The sequence below is a fragment of the Emys orbicularis genome, chromosome 7 (assembly GCF_028017835.1).
Source record: "Emys orbicularis isolate rEmyOrb1 chromosome 7, rEmyOrb1.hap1, whole genome shotgun sequence".
Lineage (NCBI taxonomy): Eukaryota > Metazoa > Chordata > Testudines > Emydidae > Emys > Emys orbicularis.
In genome coordinates this window covers 27,988,600-28,014,779 of record NC_088689.1, presented here as the reverse complement: position 1 = coordinate 28,014,779, position 26,180 = coordinate 27,988,600, and the positions used below count along the sequence as shown (strand labels likewise).

The following is a 26,180-nucleotide window of genomic DNA, read 5'->3' as shown; positions in this document are numbered from 1 at the left end:
TGAAAAATTGAAATCAATTTTGTTATAGGTGCCAAGGAGAAGAATTGGACTCCCAACTCCCAACCAGGTATGGACTATAGCAACCTCTGCTTAATATCTGATTAAACATTCATAGCTCAGTATAACAAAACTGCTTGTGATATTATATGTTATGTTGAGCAATGAATGTTTAATCAGTAACTAGAGAGTATTACTCTAAATCATATAGAGGAATATGATTTAGAGTCAGATTCTCTGGTTTCTTCCCCTCAAGCATCCTTGCTGAAAAATTGAAATCAATTTTGTTATAGGTGCCAAGGAGAAGAATTGGACTCCCAACTTACATGCAGATGATGTTAGAGGGTTTTTGAGCTGACTTTAGATTGCAGGTTAGGTCATGTCTTAGGTGGTATTTTATTAAACAGCAGGAAATTATTAAGATTCGTTTTGGAAAAAAATATGTATCAAGTTAGTTTTTATATGATTGGAAACTGTACACACACATTTACTGTGTATGCTTTGCATTCAATAATGTAAAAACATAGGGCTATTGCTGTTCAACACAATGAAGTCCAGGCTTGAATGACAGTTTTATTCTAGGTCAGAAGAGATTTTTATGGCTGGTAAAAACCGTTGGAAAAAAATTGAATTCTAATGGAATACTGACAACGTTAACAATACACATCACTGACTTGCTATAATGAAAGTTCTACAGCTGCTGTTATGATTTCACTGCAACAGATGCCAACAGTGAGTGGTTAACAAGACTAATGATTTCATCATTCTGATGAACCACTCCTTCAATTTTGTGTGAAAGCATAACTTTCAGCAAAGTTATATCTTTAATATTTGTTGCAAGAAAAATAGAAGTCATAAGACTTCTTGAGAAATACTTCAGAAGAAACATGGTGAAATGTTTGAAATAAATTGTGTATTGAACTTTTGTACTAAAGTGATTTTTGGAAGATGATTTGTTATGCTGCTAACCTGAATATTTCCCCAGCTGGAACTGATAGTAGACTTTTAAAGGCTACGCTCTTCCCATTTATCCCAGTTTTACACATTCGTAACTTCCATGACTCCAGTGGAGTTAGTCCTGATTTTCACATGTGTAATTAAGTGGAACATCAGGTTCTTGACATTCTATTGGTGTCATTGGCTGAGACTAATCTATAATGTAGGTCTAACTGATGGGGCACTGGAATCCAGATAAGGTTTTCGAAGTTCTGGTAACCTGCTCACAACACTAGTGGAGAGGAGATTGTTTATTCTTATGTCAGCAGTTAGGGATGTGTGTTAGGAAGTATGAAAAGATACTGCACCTTTAAGAGTGAGAGGCATTCGGAGGAATTGAGACCTTTAAACATCACAGGAAGCTGGAACATTTAGGAAGTCAGCTGGAAAACTGCTTGTGAAGTTAGAATACTCTGGGGCAGGTCTGCAGACCCATTCTGTCTACTTAGTGCCACTTCAGTAGTGCGAAACAGTTGCAAAAGCCCAGCAGATCTGCATAGCCTGGTGGAGGATAATTACCAGATCATGCAGAGCTGCTGTAGTTGGATCTACAGAGCCTTCATCTAGGGCCCTGGATGGAGGTATTCCCAGAGAAAAGGAGGTGTATCCAAAGCAATAGTGATCACTGACTCTCAGACTGGTAGCTTGGGGCTGTGGGCCTCTGAACCTAATTTAGAGCAGTTCTGAGAATGTTTTACGTTACACCAAGGACTGGGAAAGATCCCTGACTGGATCTCTCCCCAAGACCGAGGTGCAGCAAAAGCCACTGAAAGCTAACTTTACATTCCCCTCTGCCGCCTCAGCTGCATCAAGAGTAAATCTTGTCCCCAGCAAGACATCCAGCTCTGTGTCTGTGGGCATCTCATCTTGAAATACACCTATGTCCAGTATAAGAAAAATCTTTGGGTATGGAATTTTGAGGGTATAAAACATCACTAAATGATCAGCCCCATAGTAAATGTATGATCCTTTAAATGTCCTGCAAGCAAAGAATGGGCAGGCTGAAAGCTTGTTTGGGAAGCAACCCCTAGTGCAGTGGTGGGCAACGTGCAGCCCATCAGGGTAAGCCGCTGGTGGGCTGCGAGACAGTGTTTACATTGACTGTCTGCAGGCACAGCCGCCTGCAGCTCTCAGTGGCCGCGGTTCAGCGTTCCCGGCCAATGGGAGCTGTGGGAAGTGGCACGGGCCGCAGGGACATGCTGGCCGCCGCTTCCCGCAGCTCCCATTGGCTGGGAACGGCAAACTGCGGCCACTGGGAGCTGCGGGCAGCCGTGCCTGCAGACAGTCAATGTAAACACTGTCTTGCGGCCCGCCAGCGGCTCACCCTGACGAGCTGCGTGTGGCCCGCGGCCCGCAGGTTGCCCACCACTGCCCTAGGGGTTATCTGCCCATCACAGAACCACCACATAACATGCCATTGCCTATTTCAGACTTGAATTGCAAACCTCTGAAACTAGCTCTATTTTCTAATTACACTCTGGCTTTTGAGACCACCTATAAGCTCCCTCCTACTACATTCCTTTGACGGGCAAAGTGGATAAATAGCAGCAGCTTAAGAATTAACTACAGAACTACAGTGAATTGTATCACTACAATATTTATATCCTTTGAAAGCATTTAATCATGTGCAAGTAGTGAATGATTTCCAGTGAATACATACACACATAGATTAATAAACATTAACAATCTGACTTCAACCCACAGAAGCCTGGAAATTGCAGCTACCAGGGCAGTTTTGTCCTTGAGTCACCCTTTTGCACGGCTCATATACCCTAGTACTCTGTAAAGAGGTCTCACAGGAGAGGGTCATCTTACATACCATATGAGCTACAACATAAGGCACACTTAGTTAAGAGAAGAGTGGCAACCTCAGCTTTTAATTTCCTTGCTGCTTTGGTCTCAAGGCCATTAATGCTATTTTAAAACAGGCCTCACACTTCATTCTCTCTTTTTTTAAAAATAGGGAATATACAAAGATGCAGGCCTGTAGAATTACACCGAATGCTGCACCAACTGCTGTAATGTTATTACTATGCCTAATGTGAAACAGATTCACTATTGCAGTGTGAATTCCATCTCTGAGGATAATCACGCTCTGGGAGGGGAAATGGGATACTGCTGCCACTTTCCCTCTAAAGGGCTGGCGACAGCTCATTTATGGCCAAGGTCCCACAGACAGAGGCTGTGGAGGAGCTACAGTTATTCATTTCATCCCCTGGTCCTCTGCACATAATGACAGTCATTTGTCTCTTTCCTGACCAGCATCTCTCCATTTGGAGCAGTGCTGGCTGCCAGGGCCGGCTCCAGGGTTTTGGCCGCCCCAAGCAGCCAAAAAAAAAAAAAAAAAGCCGCGATCGCGATCTGCAACGGCAATTTGGCGGAAGGTCCTTCGCTCGGAGCGGGAGTGAGGGACAATCCGCCGAATTGCCGCCGAATAGCTGGACCTGCCGCCCCTCTCCGGAGTGGCCGCCCCAAGCACCTGCTTGCCAAGCTGGTGCCTGGAGCCGGCCCTGCTGGCTGCCTACCTTACCCCAAAGCCCAACTGAGATTGCAACCACTTTGCTTCATTGCAGACTCTCCCCTCAATAGCTTTTCTGCGAATGAGAGCCTGTGCCAGAGTCTATGCCAGTTTGTGCCACACTAGGTTCCATGCTGAAATCTAGCTCTGTGCCTGCCTCATACTCCTCTACTGTGATTCTGCAAAGTCCAATTCAGTGGCTTATGGTCCAGTGTGTTCCAAAAGTACTCTGCAAATTAAAAATAATATGGACTGAAACAAAGTTCTTATCACATCCACCAGTCACGGAAGTTTTTTTACTACCATGTCTTGCTCCACAACATTGCATAATATATGGTATTGTTATGCAGATTGCCATTGAAATCAATGCTGCAGATGTCCCATCCATTTCAATGGATCTTTGTGTACTAAAGATAATACTTGGCAAAAACACTGCCAGTGACACTATTGTCAAAACTACTCACAGAACAAAGCTCTGACTAGATAAGATGCACAAGCACAGTAAGTAGGATCTTTTGTTATTGCTCTGAGGTATGTTTCTATACAGCATCACACACTATTACAGTACAGTGCCCTTTCTGAATGTGCAGGGGAAAGATATTGGGTACATTTTGCACAATAACTCTCAATCCTGCTTCCCAATGAGTTTTGCCTTTGACTGCAGTGGAAACTGGGTCAGACCTGTACTGTTGAAACCCCTCCCCCTCCACTCTTCATGCTCAGGTGGCCTGGGTGGGGAGGGGACATATTTATTGTTCACTGATTCTGGGACCAGTGGGCACTGATCAGGTTCCAAGATGCAAGTTAGCATAACAACAAAGCTGCTACAAATTATGCCAGCTGCCAACAGACCTTTTCCCTGGACATGCTCACTGTACTGGTGGATGGGAGGGGTTATTGTGTAGAGCTGCTCTGCTGGCTCTATACCCCTCAGGAAGCCTCATGGCTGGTTAAGCTGCCTTTAGAGCTGCTTTGTGCTGTCAGTACAAAGTAATCATAGTGAGGCTGAGAATCTGGCCCAAAGAATTCATTTTCCTCCAATCCAACCACAATTTATTCCTAAATATTCTTGCACCAAATTTAACCTTCCCATTCCTTTCTGCGCATGGAATACACAGGAGTGTATGTCACTGTATAAGCCACAGCATGGCTGATGGGAGAGAGGGGAGTCCAGAGGGCCTCCACACCACCAAGAGTCCCCAGCGGTGCAGGCACACAAAATGTTTCCAGGCACTGATGAGGTTCCATGCTAGAAAGCAGCTCCTGCAGCCACACTTGGGCAGTGCAATGTGTGTATCATGTGCTGCCCTACCTTGCACCAGTTCCAGCCATCACCCTGTCCCCTTTGGATCATCTTGCACTTTGAGGTGACACTAACCCTGCCCTGTCTTGCACTCACTGGCAGGATTGTGGCTACCTACTGCTCAGGTGGGCAGTGGAGCAGTGTAACCCTTCTGCCAGGTGGTTAATGGCAGCAACAAGTGTCACATTCAATATATCTAGGTTCCCTCTTGACAATAACTAGATTGGCTCAAGCCCCCACCCAGAAACCTGGGAAAACTAAACACACCTTCCCTGGGTTCCTTCTCACGCAGAACTTCCCCACTCACAAGCACTCCAAGACTGTGAACAAACAAGGGAATCCTTCTTAGGGGAAAGGGAACACACTCACACTTGGAAAAACCCACCATCAGAATATATATGCTAATAAGGAGTAAAATACCCGCCTCTCCAGTAACTTTGGCAGTAGTCCATCTTACTACCTTCCCATATGCCAGTGAGAATGTCCCACAGGCAATAATCCTTTGGCCATACCTCAGATCACCCATCCACCAAACCCCACCCATGGTTGGGATCAATGAGTAACAGTCGTTCAAGTGTCTCTTTGCCGGTCTCTCTCCAGTCCCAAGCAAGCTGCTTGCCTGCTCCTGTCTGGAGGTGCCGCCACCTAACCCAGCTTAGTGATTCAGCTTGAATAAATGCTGGGTAGGCAGGACCTCAGCAGCGTCCACTCAGCTCTACTGCTGTTCTTTGCATCATCTCTTGACCCAAAGGCCTCCGTTTGTCGAGCTGAGGTACTTTCTTGACCTCCAGCACCACAGTATCTGAGCGCCTCACAGTCTTTAATGTATTTATTTTTACAATGCCGTGGTAAGGTAAGGAAGAGCCATTATACCTATTTTACAGCAGGGGAACTGAGGCAAAGAGAGGCTAAGTGATTTGTTCAAGGTCACATAGAAAGTCTGTACCAGAGCAGAGAACTGAACCCAAGTCTCTGGCTAATGTCCTAATCATTTGGACTATCCTGCATTGTCTCTTGCCACAGTCTATGTTGTCTCTCATAGCAAAGGCCGCATGGGAGGGGAACCAAGAGCACTTAGGACCCTGGAGCGGAGTCCTAGCTGATTGGAAATGTGCTCTGACACAGGTAAGAGCTTTTTCCTCTCTTTGAACCTCTCTGGGAGCCTACTACCCCCAAAAATCCAAATTAGGATGTACTTATACTGACCTCCCAAGAGTCACTCGAGGAATTGTTGGCAGCATTGTTCTCAGTTCATCAATAGAGGGAGTAGAAAGTTCATTCACCTCTGGAGCTTCTGGCCTTAGGGCATACAGCAGCATCTCCTTGAGTTCCCTCCCCAGTCTCCCCACCCCTTTCCACATGTGCACAGGGCCAGTCATAATGTGGCCTGTATATTGTTAAGGAATTGTTATACAAATTTACAATTCCATGCACAATTCGCAGTCTTGCAACAAAATGGGAGTGTAGCTCATCAGCAACAGTATCTGAGCTTCATCTCCTGGCAGGAAAACATTCTTCCAGATTAGCTCAAGTACATAAAAGTGAAATGAAAGAGTTGTCATATCTTGCGATAGATTTCTTATGTTTAGATTGTTTTTAAAGTGATCTTATATTTCATTAGCCCATGCTTTATGCATCTAGTGAGTCTAACATGTTTCTGAGCGTGTTGGAAGTGTAAGCCATTAAAACCAGAAAAGTATGCTATTTCAGAACCAGCACTTCATTCAGCCCAATTATATCTTCACTGGAATCTGCTTTGATTTACAGAACTTTAGAGCTTTTATGCAGTCACACACTATCACCACCATTTCTCCCTTTGAATTTGCCTGGTACTGAAGTTAGGTTTACAGACCTGTAATTGCCAGGATCACCTCTTGAGTCTTTTTTTAAAAGTCGGCTTTACATTAGCTATCCTCCAGTCATCTGGTTCTGAGGGTTATTTAAGCAATAGGGTACATACCACAGTAGTAGTTCTGCAATTTCATATTTGAGTTCCTTCAGAATTCTTGGATGAATACCATCTGGTCCAGGTGACTTATTACTGTTTAATTTATCAATTTGTTCCAAAACCTCCTCTATTGACACCTCAATCTAGGTCAGTTCCTCAGATCTGTCACCAAAAAAATGGCTCAGGTGGGGAATCTCCCTCACCTCCTGTGCAATGAAGATGGACTCCAAAAATGTATTTAGCATCTCCACAATGGACTTGTCTTCCTTGAGTGCTCCTTTAGCATCTCAATCATCTAGTGGCTCCCACTGATTGTTTGGCAGGCTTCTGATGTAGTTAAAACATTTTTTGCTGTTAGTTTGTCACTCCTTTGCTAGTCACTCTTCAAATTCTTTTTTGGCCTGCCTATTTATCTGTTTCTACTTGACTTGCCAGAGTTTACGCTCCTGTCTAGTTTCCTCAGTAGGAGTTGACTTCCAGTTTTTAAAGGGTGTTTTTTTGGTCTCTAACCACCTCTTTTACTCTGATGTTTAGCCATGGGGTGGGGGGGAGTTGGTCCTCTTTCTGTTTTTTTATTTGGGTTATACATTTCGTTTGAATATTGATTATGGAGATTTTAAAATGTTTCCATGCAGCCTGCAGGCATTTCACTTTTGTGAATGTTCATTTTAATTTCCATTTAACCACCTTCCTTATTTTTGTATAATTCCCTTTTTTGAACTTAAATGCTACTATGGTAGGTTTCTTTAGTATTCCTCCCCCGCTGCCAAGGTTATTACATTTAATTACATTATCGTCACTGTTACCAAGCGGTTCAGCTAAATGCACCTGCTGGACCAGATCCTGTGCACCACTTAGGACTAAACCAACTAAACTAAAGTCTCTCTCCTTGTGGGTTCCAGACTAGCTGCTCCAAGAAGCAATCATTAATGGTGCCTAGAAATTTTCTCTCTGCATCCCATCTTGAGAAGACATGTATCCAATCAATATGGGGGTAGTTGAAATTCCCCATTATTATGCGGTTTTCTGTTTTTGTAGCCTCTCTAACCTCTCTGAGCATTTCACAGTCACCGTCATCATCCTGCTCCGATGGTTGGTAGTATATTCCTACTGTTATACTCTTATTATTCAAGCATGGAATTTCTATCCATAGAAATTTTATGGATAGACTTCCTAGCAACTCACATCTCCCAGAGCCCTGGCCTTCTGGAATGTCAGTCACCTCTGCCACCTCTCTTCTTTGTGGGCCACAACAGCCCTCTGCTCCAGCCCAGTTCCTAGAGTCCACCATCAACTGACTTTACTGCCATCTGCTTCACTGAAAGTGTTTTTAGCAATACCCTTTGTTTTTCCCTCCCTCCCTACCCCACTCAGGCACCTGATCTTCATACCCTCCCTTCTTCCTCCTCTGCTCTGCTCCTGTCACCATGCCGCCATCCTTTACTATTTCTTTGTCCTTCCTCTCCATTCCATTTCCTCCCCTCTTTTGTCACCTCTACAAAATAAATCTAAGTAGCTATAAACAGTCATAAGAAAGAGAAGAGAAAACTCAGCGTCATTTTAGTACCCAAATTGATGTGCACATAGCTGAGTATCCTCCTTTGAGCAGTTCTTCAATACAGTTGTTACCTTTAGGATTTTTAATTTGGGATGATCTACAATAGGAGAATCTCACTTTTTTCAAACCTGACAAGTCCTCCTCAGAAAACCTATAACTCTTTGCACTGGTTCTCGTATCCCTTCATAGGAGGTGTTGGTTTCCATCACCTTTTAGAAAAAGACACCTTGGGGATAAGCACAATGATTAATGGGAGCTCAGAGTGACTGAGCAAATCCCATCAGTGGAGGACTGGAGACATGAATTTGGAGCAAGCTATCTTCCCATCCAGACAATTACTGCTGACCCCTGTGGGGGATGACCCACAGATTGAGCAAGGCTGACCTAGACAATTAAGTTTCCTGGTTCCAGAAGAAGCACATTATTTATAGACTGAATATCATGTCCTTCGCCACACTAGTCCATTGGGAACTGTTAGCTGGCAGTAATTGATAAGCATTCTAACTATAGCATAAACAAGGGAATGCAATGCTGTTTCAAGTGGAAACATTTACAACCTTGGCAGAATTGCCATCTCTTACATGTCAGCTGGAGCTAGGCGTTAACTTTATTCAAAATGTTGCAGGAAACAACTTCAGCCATTCATACAGCTTCCCTGTGAGGGTACTAAAATAATAGCCAGTTCTATGGAAAAACATGCATGAATTTTTAACAGAGCTGCTTCCGATTTCTGACCATAACAGTTCAATCTTGGTGTAATTGATGAAAGTTTGATATTTTTAATTAGATCTTTGGAAAGATACATACGAGGCAGTTTATCTTCATTATCTTGGCTTTGCTTAATAAAGGTTCTGATTAGCTATTTTTTCCATAATATTTATTAAGCAGTAGAACAGTTTAATGTTATCTTTTTAATTACAAACTTAACACAGCCATTTATCACCAAGGAAGTAGTGGCTATAAATTACAACTAATGCAATCATAAAACAAAGTGGATATAGATTGCTTTAAAATAACAGTGTAGCTGATACTGCATATAATAACATCAACTGTTGCGTTAGGATAGGTAATGGCCAATTTGTTTCAATACTAATCACTTTGATTTTACCTTAGACTTGGTAATAAGAACCCATTCATTACATTTCTAATAACAGCTAGTGATTGCTTTTAATTTATGGTTTTGACATAACTGGCAAAATTATCCTCTGGGCTACTGGTGCAACCCTGCAGAAGCCAGAGGGGTGTCCCCAGTGTTACTGAGGGGAGACTTGAACCTATGGTTTTTGAAAATTGTAGTACAAGTGCAGTAAAGTAAGTAAAAGGTTTGGGCTCCATTGTGGATTTGCTACAAGCCCCATTTATGGTACAGCCAGTGCTTAATTTATGCCAGGGCTTCCCAGGGCAGAGCCCAGGCACCTCTAGGCTTGGCAGTTCATAGGCCTGGCACCTCTGGACTTGCTGCATCAATTATGAACATAAAAAATTGCTTGAGCCCTGGCATCTAATTGCTTGAGACCTGGCACCTCTTTCATTACTTAATTAATTGCAGCATGTTGTTGCTCTGACCAAGGAGCAGCCCAGGAAGGAGATTTTGACATAGATCATCCCAGTCTGCCTCCCCATTCCCCACACCTTGTTTGGGAGTAGGGATATTGTATACCCGCCTATACCTGCAGCGGTGTACTTCTCCTGGCATGCTGAAATAGCTGTGCTGGCTGGTGCATGAGGGAGATGGAGTCAAGGCTCCTTCTACTCCTACCAGCATGCACAGTGGAGGCAGGGGAATGTAGCTGCCCCACAGAAGCTGCTATCCCATCTAAACAGCTACCCGTGGTATGGGTAGCCACTGCAGGAGGGACCACAATCTGGCTATTTGTTTTTAGCTGCTAAAAATCAAATGAGTGAAGGTTTCTATCTGTGAGGTACAAAAACCTGGGACATCGGGGATAATCCTGAGCCCATAAAACTGGACAGTTGGCAGTGTGTACTGAGCACCCTTACAGATTTTCCAGGACAACTACCTCAAAAAAGGGCCATCTTGGGAAAACCTGAACAGGTGGCAACTCAACATAGTTAATTTCCTGAGCTTGCATGAGCAGGCATAGGTGGATTCCATGCTTTTGATCTTCTCCTTTATCCGTATGTTAACATCATGACCTTTTCCACTTTCTCTCAAAGACAGAGACAACAGTTTACTTACTGGTCATCAGCTTTTGGTAATGTTCATACATAATATTCAGTGAGTCATTTGAAGTATAGAAGGTGTGGCTGCTCGTATTAGCTATACTATTGCATTGAAAATAAAATTATGTGTAAATATAATTATTATCATCAGAAACTTTTTGGATGGAATGTTTTGGTTTGTCTGGCTAAAATGCTCCATATCTTACTGATATCTTTGTCAATATTGGTCAATGTACTTATTTATTTAGCCCCCCTCTTCCTGATGATGCCAATGTAAGCACGGTGTAAATCTGAAACAGTACTGTATATGATATTTGATGAGGAAAAAATCACTCCTAAACAGTCCCCAGAAATGCGTGGGTTTTTTCAAGTGGCAGTTTTCTTGTCATCAAATGGAGCCAGCGTCCAGCAAATGATATCTAAGGACTGTTGTTCATTAGCCTTTGGTTCTGCCAGTAATTGCCTGAACAAGCGTTCTTAACTGGACTCCTGGCTTCCTGTTGGTCAGTGTCTCCTCCTGGCCTTTCTAGACATCTGGAGGACTAAGTCTTGTTGGTGGCCTGAGCAGTGGTTGTCAGGGTGCTAACACCTCCAGCAGGGGGCAGAGAAGGTCAGATCCACTCACAATCTCACATTATATTAGATTGTGGCAAAGTAATAATTTTCTTGAAGGACTGGTTTCTTAACAATGAAATGAAAATAGAACACCAATTGAAATTTATTAAATATTTTTGGATGTTTTTCTACATTTTCAAATATATTGATTTCAATTACAATACACAATACAAAGTGTACAGTGCTTACTTTATATTATTTTTATTACAAATATCTGCACTGTAAAAATGATAAAAGAAATAGTGTTTTTCAATTCACCTCATACAAGTACTGTAGTGCAATCTCTTGATCATGAAAGTGCAACTTACAAATGTAGTTTTTTTGTTACATAACTGCACTCAAAAACAAAACAATGTAAAACTTTAGAGCCTACAGGACCACTCAGTCCTACTCCTTGTTCAGCCAATCGCTAAGTGAAACAAGTTTGTTTACATTTATGGAAGATAATGCTGCCCACTTCTTAATTACAATGTCACCTGAAAGTGAGAACAGGCGTTCACATGGCACTGTTGTAGCTGGCATTGCAAGACATTTCCGTGCCAGATGTGCTAAGATTCAAATGCCTCTTCTTGCTTTGGTCATTGTTCCAGAGGACATGCTTCCATGCTGATGACGCTTGTTAAAAAAATAATGCATTAATTAAATTTGTGACTGAACTCCTTGGGGGAGAATTGTATGTCTCCTGCTCTGTTTTACCCGCATTCTCTCACATATTTCATGTTAAAAGCAACAGAGGGTCCTGTGGCACCTTTAAGACTAACAGAAGTATTGGGAGCATAAGCTTTCGTGGGTAAGAACCTCACTTCTTCAGATGCAAGTAATGGACTTCTTCAGATGCAAGTAATGGAAATTTCCATTACTTGCATCTGAAGAAGTGAGGTTCTTACCCACGAAAGCTTATGCTCCCAATACTTCTGTTAGTCTTAAAGGTGCCACAGGACCCTCTGTTGCTTTTTACAGATTCAGACTAACACGGCTACCCCTCTGATATTTCATGTTATAGCTGTCTCGGCTGATGACTCAGCACTCATTGTTCGTTTTAAGAACACTTTCACTGCAAATTTGACAAAACGCAAAGAAGGTACCAATGTGAAATTTCTAAAGATAGCTACAGCACTCGACCCAAGTTTTAAGAACCTGAAGTGCCTTCCAAAATCTGAGAAGGACGAGGTGTGGAGCATGCTTTTAGAAGTCTTAAAAGAGCAACACTCCAATGCAGAAACTACAGAACCCAAACCACCAAAAAAGAAAATCAACCTTCTGCTGGTGGCATCTGACTCAGATGATGAAAATGAACATGTGTCGGTCCACACTGCTTTGGATCACTGTCGAGCAGAACCCATCATCAGCATGGACATGTCTTCTGGAATGGTGGTTGAAGCATCAAGGAACATATGAATCTTTAGTGCATCTCGCATGTAAATATCTTGCGATGCCGGCTACAACAGTGCCATGCAAACATCTGTTCTCACTTTCAGATGACATTGTAAAGAAGCAGGCAGCATTATCTTCTGCAAATGTAAAAAAAAACTTGTTTGTCTGAGCGATTGGCTGAACAAGCAGTAGGACTGATTGGACCTGAAGGCTCTAAAGTTTTACACTGTTTTATTTTTGAATGCAGGGGGTTTTTTGTACAAAATTCTACCTTTGTAAGTTCAACTTTCATGATAAAGAAATTGCATTACAGTACTTGTATGAGGTGAATTGAAAAATACTATTTCTTTTGTTTTTTACAGTGCAAATATTTGTAATAAAAATAAATATAAAGTGAGCGCTGTACACTTTTTATTCTGTGTTGTAATTGAAATCAATATATTTGAAAATGTAGAAAACATCCAAAAATACTTAAATAAATGGCATTCTATTATTAACAGTGCAATTAATCAGAATTACATTTTTTAATCACTTGACAGCCCTACTATGAATCTATGAAACACCTTGGGCTAGGTCCTCTGCTGGTGTAAATTCACATAGCAGCAGCAGCCAAAAAAGCTAACAGAATGTTGGGAATCATTAAGAAAGGTATAGATAATAAAACAGAAAATATCATATTGCCTTTATATAAATCCATGGTATGCCCACATCTTGAATACTGCTTGTAGACGTGGTCGCCCCATCTCAAAAAAGATATAGGAGCTTGATGCCCCTATTTTCCCCTATATGCCCAGGCTCCCTGGCTAGACTACTTCTCCCATGATGCACCTGTAGTTATATGACTTCCATGATATACCACTGAGCTGGGGACGACATCCTAGTTGCATCATGAAAGATACAGTCCAGCCAAGGGAACCTGGCCAATAGGAGAGAATGGAGAAAAACAACAGCTCCCATGATGCATTGCACCACAATGGAGAAATGCAGTTTAATGTTGAAATGATTCATAATTAAATGTTTTGGGTTAGTTAAACAAACTGAAGTATTCTGATTCAGATCAAGCAGACCCAAAACCTAATATATTGTTTCAAATTTTCCACTGGAAAAATAAAAAGCTTTCCCAGTGGAAAATAGGAATTATCTTTGAAAAATGGAAGGTTACCCATTGAAGTTTTTGATTGAAAAGAAACTGCATTTTCCATTGAAAAACCATTTTGACAGAAAAATCCTGGCCAGCTCTAATAGTGAGAGGATAAGTATTTTCCCATCATTTGTTCCGCATTTGTGAACCCTTGGTGTTGTATCTTTCATTATTATGCTGTCTTATTATACATTTCCATTCCAACTTTCATAATCTTAATTACCTCAATCAAGTCCTTTCCAACTCTTCTCCTTTGCAGGCTGCATAATCCTGATTTAATTCCAGTCAATCAGATAGAAATGTGTGTGACAAGAATGCATTCAGAGAAATGGAACAATTTGCTGCTTGTTTTAGTTTAACAGCTGAACTGTTAAAGATGGACCAAGTGGAAAGAACTAGTCAAAAATCTGATTGGTTTTATAACAGCATGTGTAATGCATAATTTACAGTAACCTATATCAAATCTGCTACTCATTTATGCAACATCTTGTAATTTCAGCTTTTACTATTGCTCGTCATAGGCCCTGATTCAGAAAAGCATCCCTGTTCAGGACAGCCCTTAAGTATGTCCTTAAATCCCAATGGGGAGTAAACACATGTTGAAGTTAACCACAGGCTTAAGTATTATGCTGAGTAGAAATGGATTTAAGCACATGCTTAAGTGCTTTCTTGAATCAGGGCCATATTACTCACTAAGTATTCTCCCTTCCCAGACTTTCACCTGTATCTTTCTAAAGGTTTCATGAACAAAACCAGACACAGTTCTCCAAGGAAGCATGCACTGGTTTGCTAGAATACATTCTAAAAACCTCTATATTATTTTCTATCTTTAAGCACTGGGGGCTTGATCCTACATTTATTTAAGTCAATGGAAAAGTTCACATTGACTTTAATGATGCAGGATCAGTGCCCTGGCACATCTCTTTTATTGAGATTTCCAAAGATGACTCACTCCTCCAGTATGCACTCTTTTTCTGGGTTGATCTCACAAGTCCAGAGCCCATCAATACATGAGAAGTTTGGGGCTAGATTTTTCAAGTCAATAATGAGGCTTATTGTTATGAAGGAGAGACCACAACTCACCCGGGAGAGTCAGCAAAGAATTTAACCTTAACACAGAGAAATAGAAGAAAATTAATTTAAATACTATTCTATTATATAGAGGTCCAATATCTGAGCATCTTCCAGTAGTGCATTAAGCAATGTGACTAACATCTGTCTCATCTGGTTTGTTCTTTCTCTCCTCCTTTCCCCAGGGGGAGAATTGTGTGTTGTTCTGTTTTGGTGGTTTTTTAAAAAATGTACATACTACTGTGTGTTTATATTAGAGCAGGTGAGGTTGAAGTGTGCTTTGCCTTGCACTTAGTACAGAAGGTGATGAGGTTTTTGACAGTCTTTAGTTTCTGGGGAGTTCATTTCATACTCTCAGACCTGCCTCCAAGAAAGCTCTGTCCTTGCACAGATAAGCTTTACCCTTATTGTAGAAAGTTCCATTGTCCCTGAAGAGTAGAGATGTTGACCATGATCTGACTATCTGAAATTGACTCTCTGAAGTCATATGAAAATTATACTTAAATATAGAGAAAATATGAAAATAAGCTTAATGAAATTCAGGAATAGTAGAATTTGAAAGCATATTTTCCTAATCATCCAAGTTAACTTGAGTCAGACTTTTTATGCAATTGAGCAGTTAAAAGTAGGATGATTATTTAGGCCTTATTCTGAGAAATGGTTGAAACATTTTTCCTGAAATTTTTCCAAAAAATTCCGTTTGAGACAGACATGTGGTATGGAAATTTCAGCCCAAATGGTTAAAGTATGGCATCATTATAAGCAACTTGAAAACAGAATCTGTGACAGAGTCCTGTGCTAGCAGGTGAGCCAGCCCTGCATCACTTAGGGTATGTCTACAGAGCAACTAGATACCTATGGCTGGCCCATGCCAGCCGACTTGGCTCATGCGGCTCAGGCTGTTTCATTGCTATGTAGACTTCTGGGCTCGGGCTGGAGCCTGGGATCTAGGACCCTCTCACCTTGCAGGGTCCTAGAGCCTGGCAATCTACACAGCAATGAAACAGCCCCACAGCCCAAGAGCTCCTTGAGCCCAAGTTGGCTGGCACAGGCCAGCTGTGGGTATCTAATTGCTATGTAGACACACCCTTAGGTAACAGTTCCCCTTGAGTAAGATTATTGGTGAATATGCGGCTAATGAACTGATCAATCCAGGGGCTGATGAACCAATAAGCCATCAGCTGAGGGCTATAAAAGAAGGCACAGGAAGGAAGTGAAGGAGAGGACTGAGTTAGCTGAGCCCAGTATGCTTTGAGATCCTCAGAGAAGAAGAACTCTGTTCCTCTCTGGCCCTGTGGAAAAGGGTAGAAGCCAATGTAAACCCTTGGCTACACAAGACTGTATTGCTGGTGGGAATAATGTGGAGGTGCCACTCACTGAAGAGTCAGAGGGCATCACAGGGTGGGGTGGAGCATGCCCTATTACACATTCTTATAATGGAAAGTGTTGGGCAACCATAGCTATGTGCGCCATTACCTGTGCTGTCTGTAATAATGTAAAGAAAACCTCACCAGGTGTACATTTTAAAGATGGAAAGATATTCTATAAAGATATTTGACTATAACAGGGTTCAAAAAAGAACTAGATAAGTTCATGGAGGATAGGTCCATCATTGGCTATTAGCCAGGATGGGCAGGGATGGTGTCCATAGTCTCTGTTTGCCAGAAACTGGGAATGGGTGGATGGATGGATCACTTGATGATTATCTGTTCTGTTCATTCCCTCTGGGGCACCTGGCATTGACCACAGTCAGAAGACAGGATACTGGGCTAGATGGACCTTTGGTCTGACCCAGTATGGCTGTTCTTATGTTCTAGAATGAACCTGATTGGTATGGTGATAAATGAGTAGCGAACCTGGTGCTTCCTCATATCTTGAAAACACAAGGCAACTTTTTGAAGTTCATTTACTCTACTGTTGAATAAATCTTAAGGTAGCATAGACCCAAACTATTGATGGTAATTACACTTAGGTAAACAGACTATAGTAGAGTCAGCATTTATTCACCACTGCTCAGCTAATAGTCAGGATTCAATAACTTGATAGAAAAATAATTTCCCCAAATATATCAAGGTCAGTATTAATCAGGAGAGAATACTTTGTGATATTGACCCAAACCAGAATTCAGTATAGGGAAAATCTAGCCCCTATCTTTGTGGAGAGGGGTTGGGCTCCCCAGGTAGTATGGTTTCACTGTTCAAAGTGGTGGACCTGAGATATAGGGATGCTGTGCAGTTGGAGGGAGTGGGGCCTGTATAGACTTGGGCAGGAGAAGAGAAAGTGCAGAAGAATCCACTGCTGTGTGAATCTTCCTTTTCTTCCCACCACTGGCCATTTTGAGAAGAGGATTGTTCTCTCCTATTTCCCATGCCTGATCCAACTTCTAGACTCAGGTGCTGGGCTCTGTATTTTGGCCTATATAGAAGGTTCCATATGTTCTATTAGAAAAAATAAGCAACTATGACATTTCAGGCTGAATTCTGGGGCACTCAAAAGCAATAGTATAGACTGTGCTGTAGAGAACAGAGTACATTCTGTTCCATTGTAGTGGTTTATTGGCACATGTTATCTGTTGGATAATCTATTAATTCAAAAAACAACTGATATCAAAGGTGACTTTGGCATCACATTAAATGGACAGAAGGTCAAGGGACAAATTCAGCTTTTGCCTTTACCAGGATAAAACTGGAGTAACCTCACCGGGCTTGATTCAACCTTGATAGATGAAAATTGCTGCCCCCTGGGCAGCTGTGCCTCCTGGGGGATTCACCCCCATGGAAGGACAGAAATGTTAGCACTGATGCTCCCTCCTGGGGTTCTAGGTGGAGAGAACAGTTTTAAAGTATCATTAGGTACCATCTAAGATCTGTCAGTGGAATCAGTGCATTATCAAGCATCCTAGCCATTTCCTTATATAGCCAGCATCCCCCACATTCAATGCAGCTCCAGCCCTGCAGTAGAATGGCAATGTGACCTCTATGCTGCTGTGGCATCCCCCCTGGTCTGGGTAGGTTTTACACATCTGGAGGTCCACAGTCTGGAGTCTGCCAGTAGAAATCCAAGAGTGAATCAGTTTCCTTGACCTAAGTGTCAAGGATTTACACCACTGTAAGCTAGAACCGAATTTGGCTCTGGTTCATTATCATGTAGCTTTGAGATGTTTGATGTCAGAGGTGAACAGTTGCTAATGCTAGCTATTGACCTCTGCTCTAAGAACAAAATAAGTGAAATCCAAGTTTGAATATTGAATGTTGCTGGTGGATCTCAGCCGCAGTCAATAAAACTGTGATAAATGAAGGAGTAGGGGGAGCAGCTCTCTTTTATAGACACCCAGCCAGCATCTATAAAGTCCCTCTTAGTAACTGTTCCCTAATTGCTCTACCTGTAAAGGGTTAAAAAGATTCTCTGCTATGCATAGGTAAAAGGAAGTGAGTGGGCACCTGGCCAAAAGAGCCAATGGGAAGGCTAGAACTTTTTAAAATTGAAACAAGACTCCCGTTTTGTCTGTCTGTGGTTGTTCTCCCAGAGAGAAGGGATAGAGCAGTTATGCTATGAGAAGCTTGGGCCAGGTATGAAAAAAAATCATCAGTATCATACCTAGAAACTACTTATTTAAAACCCCACATATTTAAGTAGATCAGGAAATGGCTAGGAAGATGCAATTAGGTTTAATTCTTTTATTTCTTTATGGCCTGTGAATTCCTTTGTGCTAACCCCAGGTGCTTTTTGTTTTGCTTGTAACCTTTAAGCTGGACCTCAAGAAAGCTATTCTTGATGCTTAATCCTTGTAGTTGTTTTTTTTAAATCTAGCAAATGCCTAAGTTCCCAGATGTATTTTCTCTCTTTTTTATTAATAAAATTTACCTTTTTAAAGAACAGAATTGGATTTTTGTGTCTTAAGAGGTTTGTGCACATGTTGTTTAATTAGCTGGTGGCAACAGCTGATTTCTTTTTTCTTTCTCAGCTCTTTCCTGGAGCGGGGTGGGAGGGTGTGTGAAAGGCTTGAGGGTACCCCACAGGAAGGAATTCCCAAGTGCGCCTTCCTGTGTTCTCAAAGGGGTCTTGCACTTGGGTGGTGGCAGCATCTACCCATCCAAGGTCAGAGAAAAGCTGTAACCTTGGGAGTTTAATACAAGCCTGGAGTGGCCAGTATTAATTTTTAGAATCCTTGCAAGCCCCCCACCTTCTGCACTCAAGTGCCAGAGTGGGGAAATCAGCCTTGACAAAAACTTTTATGTGTATAAGGACTGCAGCGCATTTATGTAGCCTTTCAAAAGTAGAAGCCATTAAGAAGTTTAAAAAAAAAAAAATCCATTCAGATTTCAGAAACAAAAGGAAGATCCCTTGAGCAGAATGATATTTCTGCATTGAATGTGACAATAATATCCAAGAGAAGTACAGGATCATGAGTGCCTTAATTTGGAATGACATCTGAATTTGCAGAAGAAGAAAAAAAGAAGTCTTTATACAGCAGAGATAAGCAATTAATCTCAAATATTTGATCTGCCTCATGGACATTGTCTGGAATACAAAATACTTGGCTTTGTTTCAGCCCATCGACAAATTGTGCTGTCCAGTATAATTAGTTTGAGATAACTCAGGACATGTTATTAAATGATTAGATGACCTTTAATCTAAATGGGAATTTTAGCACATTTCAGTCATTCAAAACCATCAAGGAAAAAGTTATTACATTTCTAGAGGAAAAAAAGTCAGTCTACTTTATATAAGGAGGTGGCTGGTAAACTGGACCAAAAAAAATGCAGGTATCCGCATAAGCACTGAGGAAAAGAAAAGATACAAAACACTGAGTTAATAAAAGAAATCAAACAAACAAAACCTCCAAAAATCTCCACAAAAAGAGCACACCAAAGAGGCAAGGGCAAGACAATCAAATAACTCATCATGCATTTTGGGGCACCTGATGGCCCTTTGCCCCTAATCCCAAGAAGCCTTCACGAGAGGGAAGGCTGGATCTGCATCTGGATTCCAATATTCCATTTCCATCCTCACTCACGCCAGGATTTTGGCAGGAGTTGGAAAACATTCTTGTACCCATTACAGTAGCTCTTTGAGTAACCTGTGCACAAAAAAGGCAAGTTTCACCAACAGACAGTTTGCAGGACTAGGTTTATGTACATCACTAGAGGTTGAATCAGTCAAAGATCCATGTTTATCAAACATAGTCCATTCATCTGCTCCTAATATTAGTTTTCTTTTTATTTTGAATTTCAGGTGTCACAGACTTTGTCAAGGTGCCCCTGCTGGACACTCACCAGGCAGATGCATTTGGGCCCTACATACTGGACCTGTGTGCTTTGCAGCTTTCCTGAGTCTAAGCAGAGGCCATGCATTGCTTCTGGCTGTGGGTTTCTAGGCACCCTCTCAGGATGTAGATTCTTTTTCTGCCTCCCTTTCTGACTCCATGGCCCAGCTGTATAGGGCCTGAAACTAGCACCAGCTCCCCAGACTTCCCAGTTGCTTAAGCACACACACCCCGGGCTCCAACCTTGTGGGCACTCTGTTTTATAGTTTACCTCTTCAGGGACACATGACAGTTGAAACAAAAAGACACAGACTTTGCACAAGGTTTCTAGCCCAATCACCCTTCACTTTAGATAACACAAGAGATAAACACCTGTATGCTGTCCCCGCCTTAGTTTTCTCATCTCTCTTGAGCATTCTTTGGAATCTAGACAGAATCCTCAATGGTATCCATGCTCATGGCAGCTCATGACTTCTCCAAAACATGGAGTCTGATCTCACTCCTGCAGCCTGCTTCCTTCTGATTCTGGTCTCTTCTTCCTTTCTAAAACAGCTGGTAAGAGAACCTTCCTTTTATAACTTCCAGTCCTCTTTGTCAGGTGACCCCTTAAGTCAGGCTCAGTGCCTCCCCACCATCCAGTGATCAGTTGCCTGATTACCAACCCACCTGCAAGGACTTGTTCTTTTGGATGGTAGCCAAATCATTGACCTAAGGTGCCTCCATTCTAATAAACAATCACCAAGGTTTAACGACCTTCTGTTGTTAGCCCTATGTCAAGGAATTCCAAACCAAGGTGGAGGTAAAAAGACAGCAGAGAAGGCAGAACAGCCTTACAATCAAAATGGAATTTGTAGTTTGATATAGATACATATAGAGAGTTCATAATCTCAAACAGAATTCATAAATTGAACATAGATCCCCCAGCTTAGTACACCATGCTATGATCTGGTGTGTGAAATTCTGTATGTTGTCCATGAATCAGTCATCAGCTGGCAAAAATAAATAATAATGAGCTCATTTCACTAACAATGGACTCATAATTATGCCAGCTGTTCAGTCTGTAAAGGCTTTTCTTTTTCTTCCACAATAGAAAAGGTAAAGCTGTCCTTTTTGTTAGTTTTCTTTTAATATCTGGAAATCAAAAAGACAAAGTGAACTTGATTTGCATTTCAGGATGGCAAAACCTCTGCTTGATTTCTAGGATCTCTTTGGTACGTCTCTGTATACAGGGGCAATACAGAGCTGCACTACAGCAGGAACTACATAAAGTGTTGGGGTTCACTGGCATGTAGGGGGAGTGGATTTTTAGGAAAGTGGAGCATGTACTCTCACCTTGGTCACCCAGCGATGCTTTTTGGGGGTGAGAAGAGCCATAATCCTGCCTCCTCCCTGCATAATCTGGGGTGTCTAGTGCCCCAAGGGGATGCCAGTAGACAGCCTCCTCCTTATAGCTATTATCTCATTGTTTCCTTGTTCTCTCCTGTCTGTCTGCCTGCCTATCTCCATCTGCAGTTTCCTGTTGTTTGCTTAGATGGTAAACTCTTTAGGGAAGAGGTCATCTTTTGGGTTCTGTGTTTCTACAATGCCTAGCACAATGGGGTCCTGTTCCTTGACTAGCGCTGCTAAGTACTATGGTAATAAAAGCTACAAGAGAAAATGAAAGCCTTCCACTGCGCTTTCTGTCTGGGGTTCTAAGAGTTCCCTTATTCATGCACTAATTTTGAATTATTTTTGGAGATCCCTGTACAGGAGTCAAACAGGACTAAATTGTTCCTCTAAGGCAGAGCCCTGCAATAGGTAGTGTAAAAATAGGCACATTGCGGTGGGACTGCCAGGAGAAATTCTGGCTGATTCAGCATCTGTTCCTTCTCTTGGTGTCCAGGGAGTGCATGCTGGAGTGGCAGCTCAACTTAAATGGGTACAATGTCTGTTCCTCTCCATTCTCAGCCACCTCTTTTGGCCAGTGCAGAGAGTGGGGTGAAGATCATGGCCTTTGCCGCCCCCCCCCCCACTCATCAGGAAAGTCTATTGTGGCTGAGGGCCCTAGTATGGGGGGAGGGATAGCTCAGTGGTTTGAGCATTGGCCTGCTAAACCCAGGGTTGTAAGTTCAATCATTGAGGGGGCCATTTAGGGATCTGGGGCAAAAATCTGTCTTGGGATTGGTCCTGCTTTGTTGAGCAGGAGGTTGGACCAGATGCCTCCTAAGTTCCCTTCCAGCTCTGATATTCTATGATGATCTGTGCTCCCGAGGCATAGTGCAGTGGGCTCATGTGCAGGGACACATGGTAGGGGAGACTCCTTGAGCTCTTTCTTCCCCTGTGCTCCCTCTTAGAGACAAAAACACAATCTGGACCATGGCATTGACTTAACATTTTCCTCAGAATTCTGGAGTCTCCACCATAAAGCCTTTCCCTGCAAGTTCAATAGCTTCATCTGCAATTTAAAGTATATCCAGATTGCTGTTCCAGCTACATCAGTTCATGTACCCGTTTCCTTGATATTTGGACATTTTGCTGATTATCTCAGAAGCTTTAAATGGATGTATTTGCCATCTGCACTACAGAGAGTGGAAACTTCTGACAGTGGAAACCATGGGGACAGCGTCACAGCAAATAGTCAGCAAAATTAGCCCTGTTCTGTTGTGTGAAACATGAAAGGTGGCAAAGAGAAGCAATGCAATGTCTTTCTTGGACTAGAGAAATAAAATCATATTAATGGCTAAAATCTCTTGGGCATAAAATAAATATCATACATTAGATATTGCTCTTTGACTGCTTCCGCTGATGAAGGCAAACCCAATACACAGTGGTTAGGGGCTGTTTAGTGAGCAGGCCCATTGGTGTCAGTGGTGACTCACTAGCGTATGGTCTGAGGATTTTGGACAAAAAGGTTCAAACACTTTGCAAACATTAGCTAATAGGGATAACACTTAGCTTGGAGACTAGTGTTATAATTAATTTTATAGACAGGGAAACTGAGTAAAACAGTTTGCACGACTTGCCCAGGACTACACAGAGTTCTGATGTTCTCATTTCACAGTCTGCTGCTCAGAATTACTTGTCTATCAACTTTCCTAGAAGATTGGTATTAGACATACTAGAATATAATTTTCTATTGGACCCAAAATAAACCAGCAAAAAAGAACAAACCATATAACTTACTAGCCAATTTAGTTAAAAATCACACCAAACATCTGTGAAAAGTTTTACACAATGTAAATACTCAGGTATTACAAAATATGTTTGCAACCAATGTTACTTCTGTTTTCTCAAAATCATAGCATCTCCTGGCTCTCAGGAGCATAGATGCCAATGGTACCGTATGCTTACCAAGTTTTATTTTCCTTCCATATGATCCCTTATTTCTTTTAAGAAGTTTCCTTCTCAGAGAAGGGAATTTGCAAGTCGGTATTTTAAATTTAGTATTTAAGAGCTACATGGCAAATAATTACTGCATTCTAGTCCTACTATGATAGGATGCATAAAGGACTCTGGAAACATTTTGACAAACTTTAGTAGCAGCTGTTTAAAGAAACAATTACATTTCTTTGTGGCTCTACCAAGTGGTGTTTGTCTTTTCATTCAGAAGGCAGAGGTGAGTTTCATGACTTTAGAACTACTATCCACAAGTTTAGGTTTCCATGTATTCTGACCTTCTCACAATTTAAAAGTAACTTGCCTGAAGAAATAGAATCATTTGCAAAGAGAAGTCAACCCACTTTTGTAAACACTACATGGCTCACTGATCCCTGTTTCTGCCCATATATCAGTAAACTTAAATATGTTTTGGAATAGAGACCTATACTGCCCCAGATTCAGCTGAAAATGGAGTGTCCGCTGTGGATGGGAATACAAGACATTGCCATTGTCCAGGGTCTCAAAGTGAGATAGATTTGGGAGATGTGAATTCATATATTCTTTCCTAAATAGTAAATGTAATTTCATTTCTAAACCCTTTATGCTTTTAATGCAATAAAAGTGAAGGCAGCTGTATACAAACCATTTGGCAGCAGCTGAATGTTCGGGTTATTTGGGACTCTATTAAATCTTTTATATGAAATGTCTTGAGCAAACTACCACCAGCTGATCCCTGTCTTCTGCATCCCGAATCTGGCAGAATTGCATACAGTTTTTCTAATGACCATATTTAACTGCTGAAAATTTTCTTTTATGCAATAAGGGACTACATTTTGGAGAAATTAGGACAATACCCCCCTTCTTTCTGCTGTCTACCATACTATGCAGTATAATAGAACCAAGATAGTCTTGAATAATGGATCTCAGATTAATTTAAAGATAAGGTAACTTTTATATTTTAACTTTTTACCAAGTAAATTCTGTGCATTCTGGTACTATAGATAGGACTCTGGCAAGCAGAGAAATAGAAAAAAAAGATAAATGTGTGTGTGTATATATATATATATATATATATATATATATATATATATGCTACATGTCTGTGTGATCAGAGAAATCTTGCAACAAATTCATGTGGGGGACATAGATGGCAATCCTAGGAGCTTCCAGTGATTAAATTAGTTGTTGGCATAAATTAGAGCAGTGTCAAGGCCTCCCTATTAGCCATAAAAGCAATTATAATAATAAAAACAGTACATACAGTGCTGGAGAAAACTTTGTCCTCTTGCTTCTTAGGGGCCCAATCCAACACCCTCCCCCCCCCCCCCAAAAAGTCAATGGAAAGACTCCTATTGACTTTAATGCCAGTTGGATTAGGTCCCACAAGATCAGACCCCAAAGTAGTAGCCATACTCCAGGCAAAGCATGAAACAAGGATTAAATCAACACTTTTAGGTGTCAGAATTCAAGTGTCCCCCTCTCTTTGCACACATATCCCCCAACCACATGCTGAAATTCTTGGCTAACTGAAGATAATTCCCATGTACTCCCATTAACATTTTCAAGAAGCCTGAGAACAAAGATTTCTAGAGAGCTTGAATAAATTGGGATGATTTTGTATTTTCTTGGTGCAATTACATTTCATAAAACTTATTTATTATGATTACAGGGTACAAGTAGCTTTCATCCTTTTCTCATTCATTACACTGTTTCTGGTTTCCCTCATGTAAACAAGAAGCAAAGGAAATTAATATACTACAAAGTACATGGTAAGCTATTACAAATCAAAACCATTAATGTAAAGTTGTCCATGACACTTGGAATACATTTCCTGCTCCTTAAAAATGCACACTGAGAAATCCATGGTCTTCAAACCTTAATATGAGATGAACTGAAATCAAAGAGTTTTTTGGGTTTTAGGGTGGGTGTTCAATTTTCATGGCTAGCCCCCAGCTGAACTACATAATATAACACAACATTGCCATTTTTAGGGATGCTTTAGACCAGTGGCTCTTAACCTGGGGTGCACGCACCCCCTGGGGGTGCAAGATGTCCTTTCTGGGGGTGCGAGACATGCCAGATTTTTTAGAAGGTAAATCATCGAAAACACAAATTAAGCACAGGCGCGTTAAGTACAACTACTTTGTTTCATCAAACCTATGTATTTATTAACATTATACTTTTTTTTAACAATTGCTGTAATATACAAACAAAAATATATCTAGGTTTAAAGAACTGACCTACTTCAATGATTTTTGATAAGGGGTGCGAGAACATATTTTGAGAACCACAGGGGTGTAGGCTGCAGTAAAAGGTTTAGAACCACGGCTTTAGTGCAATGACCATTTCTGGTTAGAGTGGTATAGGCAGCGAGGAAATGGTAAGAGTAGAGTTGTTTTCTGATAGTCTGTAAAATGTATTTCTGCAAGGTTTGTGTATTAGGTTGTTTTAGACAGAATCAAATGTTACTTGTGCCTACAAATTTTTAATTACTTTTTATCCACTAAGTATTATCTTTAAAATGTTTTATGGTAGTTTGAGCTGGCTGTTTTTCCATTCTAGAAGATATTATGGGTGATGGTACAGTTCACCAGATCCTGTAGCCTAGAAATCACAGGTGGCTTTAACAGGGGTTCACAGGTTCAGTTGCACACACAGAAATCATGAAACCATGGGTGTAAAAACAGGCAAACATACATGTCTCCTGGCCAGGTGCAGACGGAAGGCCCCTGGGGTGGGTGATGGAGAGTGAGTTTGCCCGGCCATCATCCTGCAGTGGCAGCTCCTGTTCCACAGTACTGGACCTGGCTCCCCATTGCAGGCATTGAGACCCGATTCATGGAGTTGCAGCC

At 41.5% G+C, this 26,180-nt stretch overlaps 1 protein-coding gene across 1 annotated transcript in view; it reads left to right on the top strand.

The window, feature by feature from the left end:
- The window catches only part of STK32C (serine/threonine kinase 32C), a 248,012-nt gene that overhangs the window by 190,217 nt on the left and 31,615 nt on the right, over positions 1–26,180 (top strand). The gene's annotated exons all lie outside the window — the stretch shown is intronic.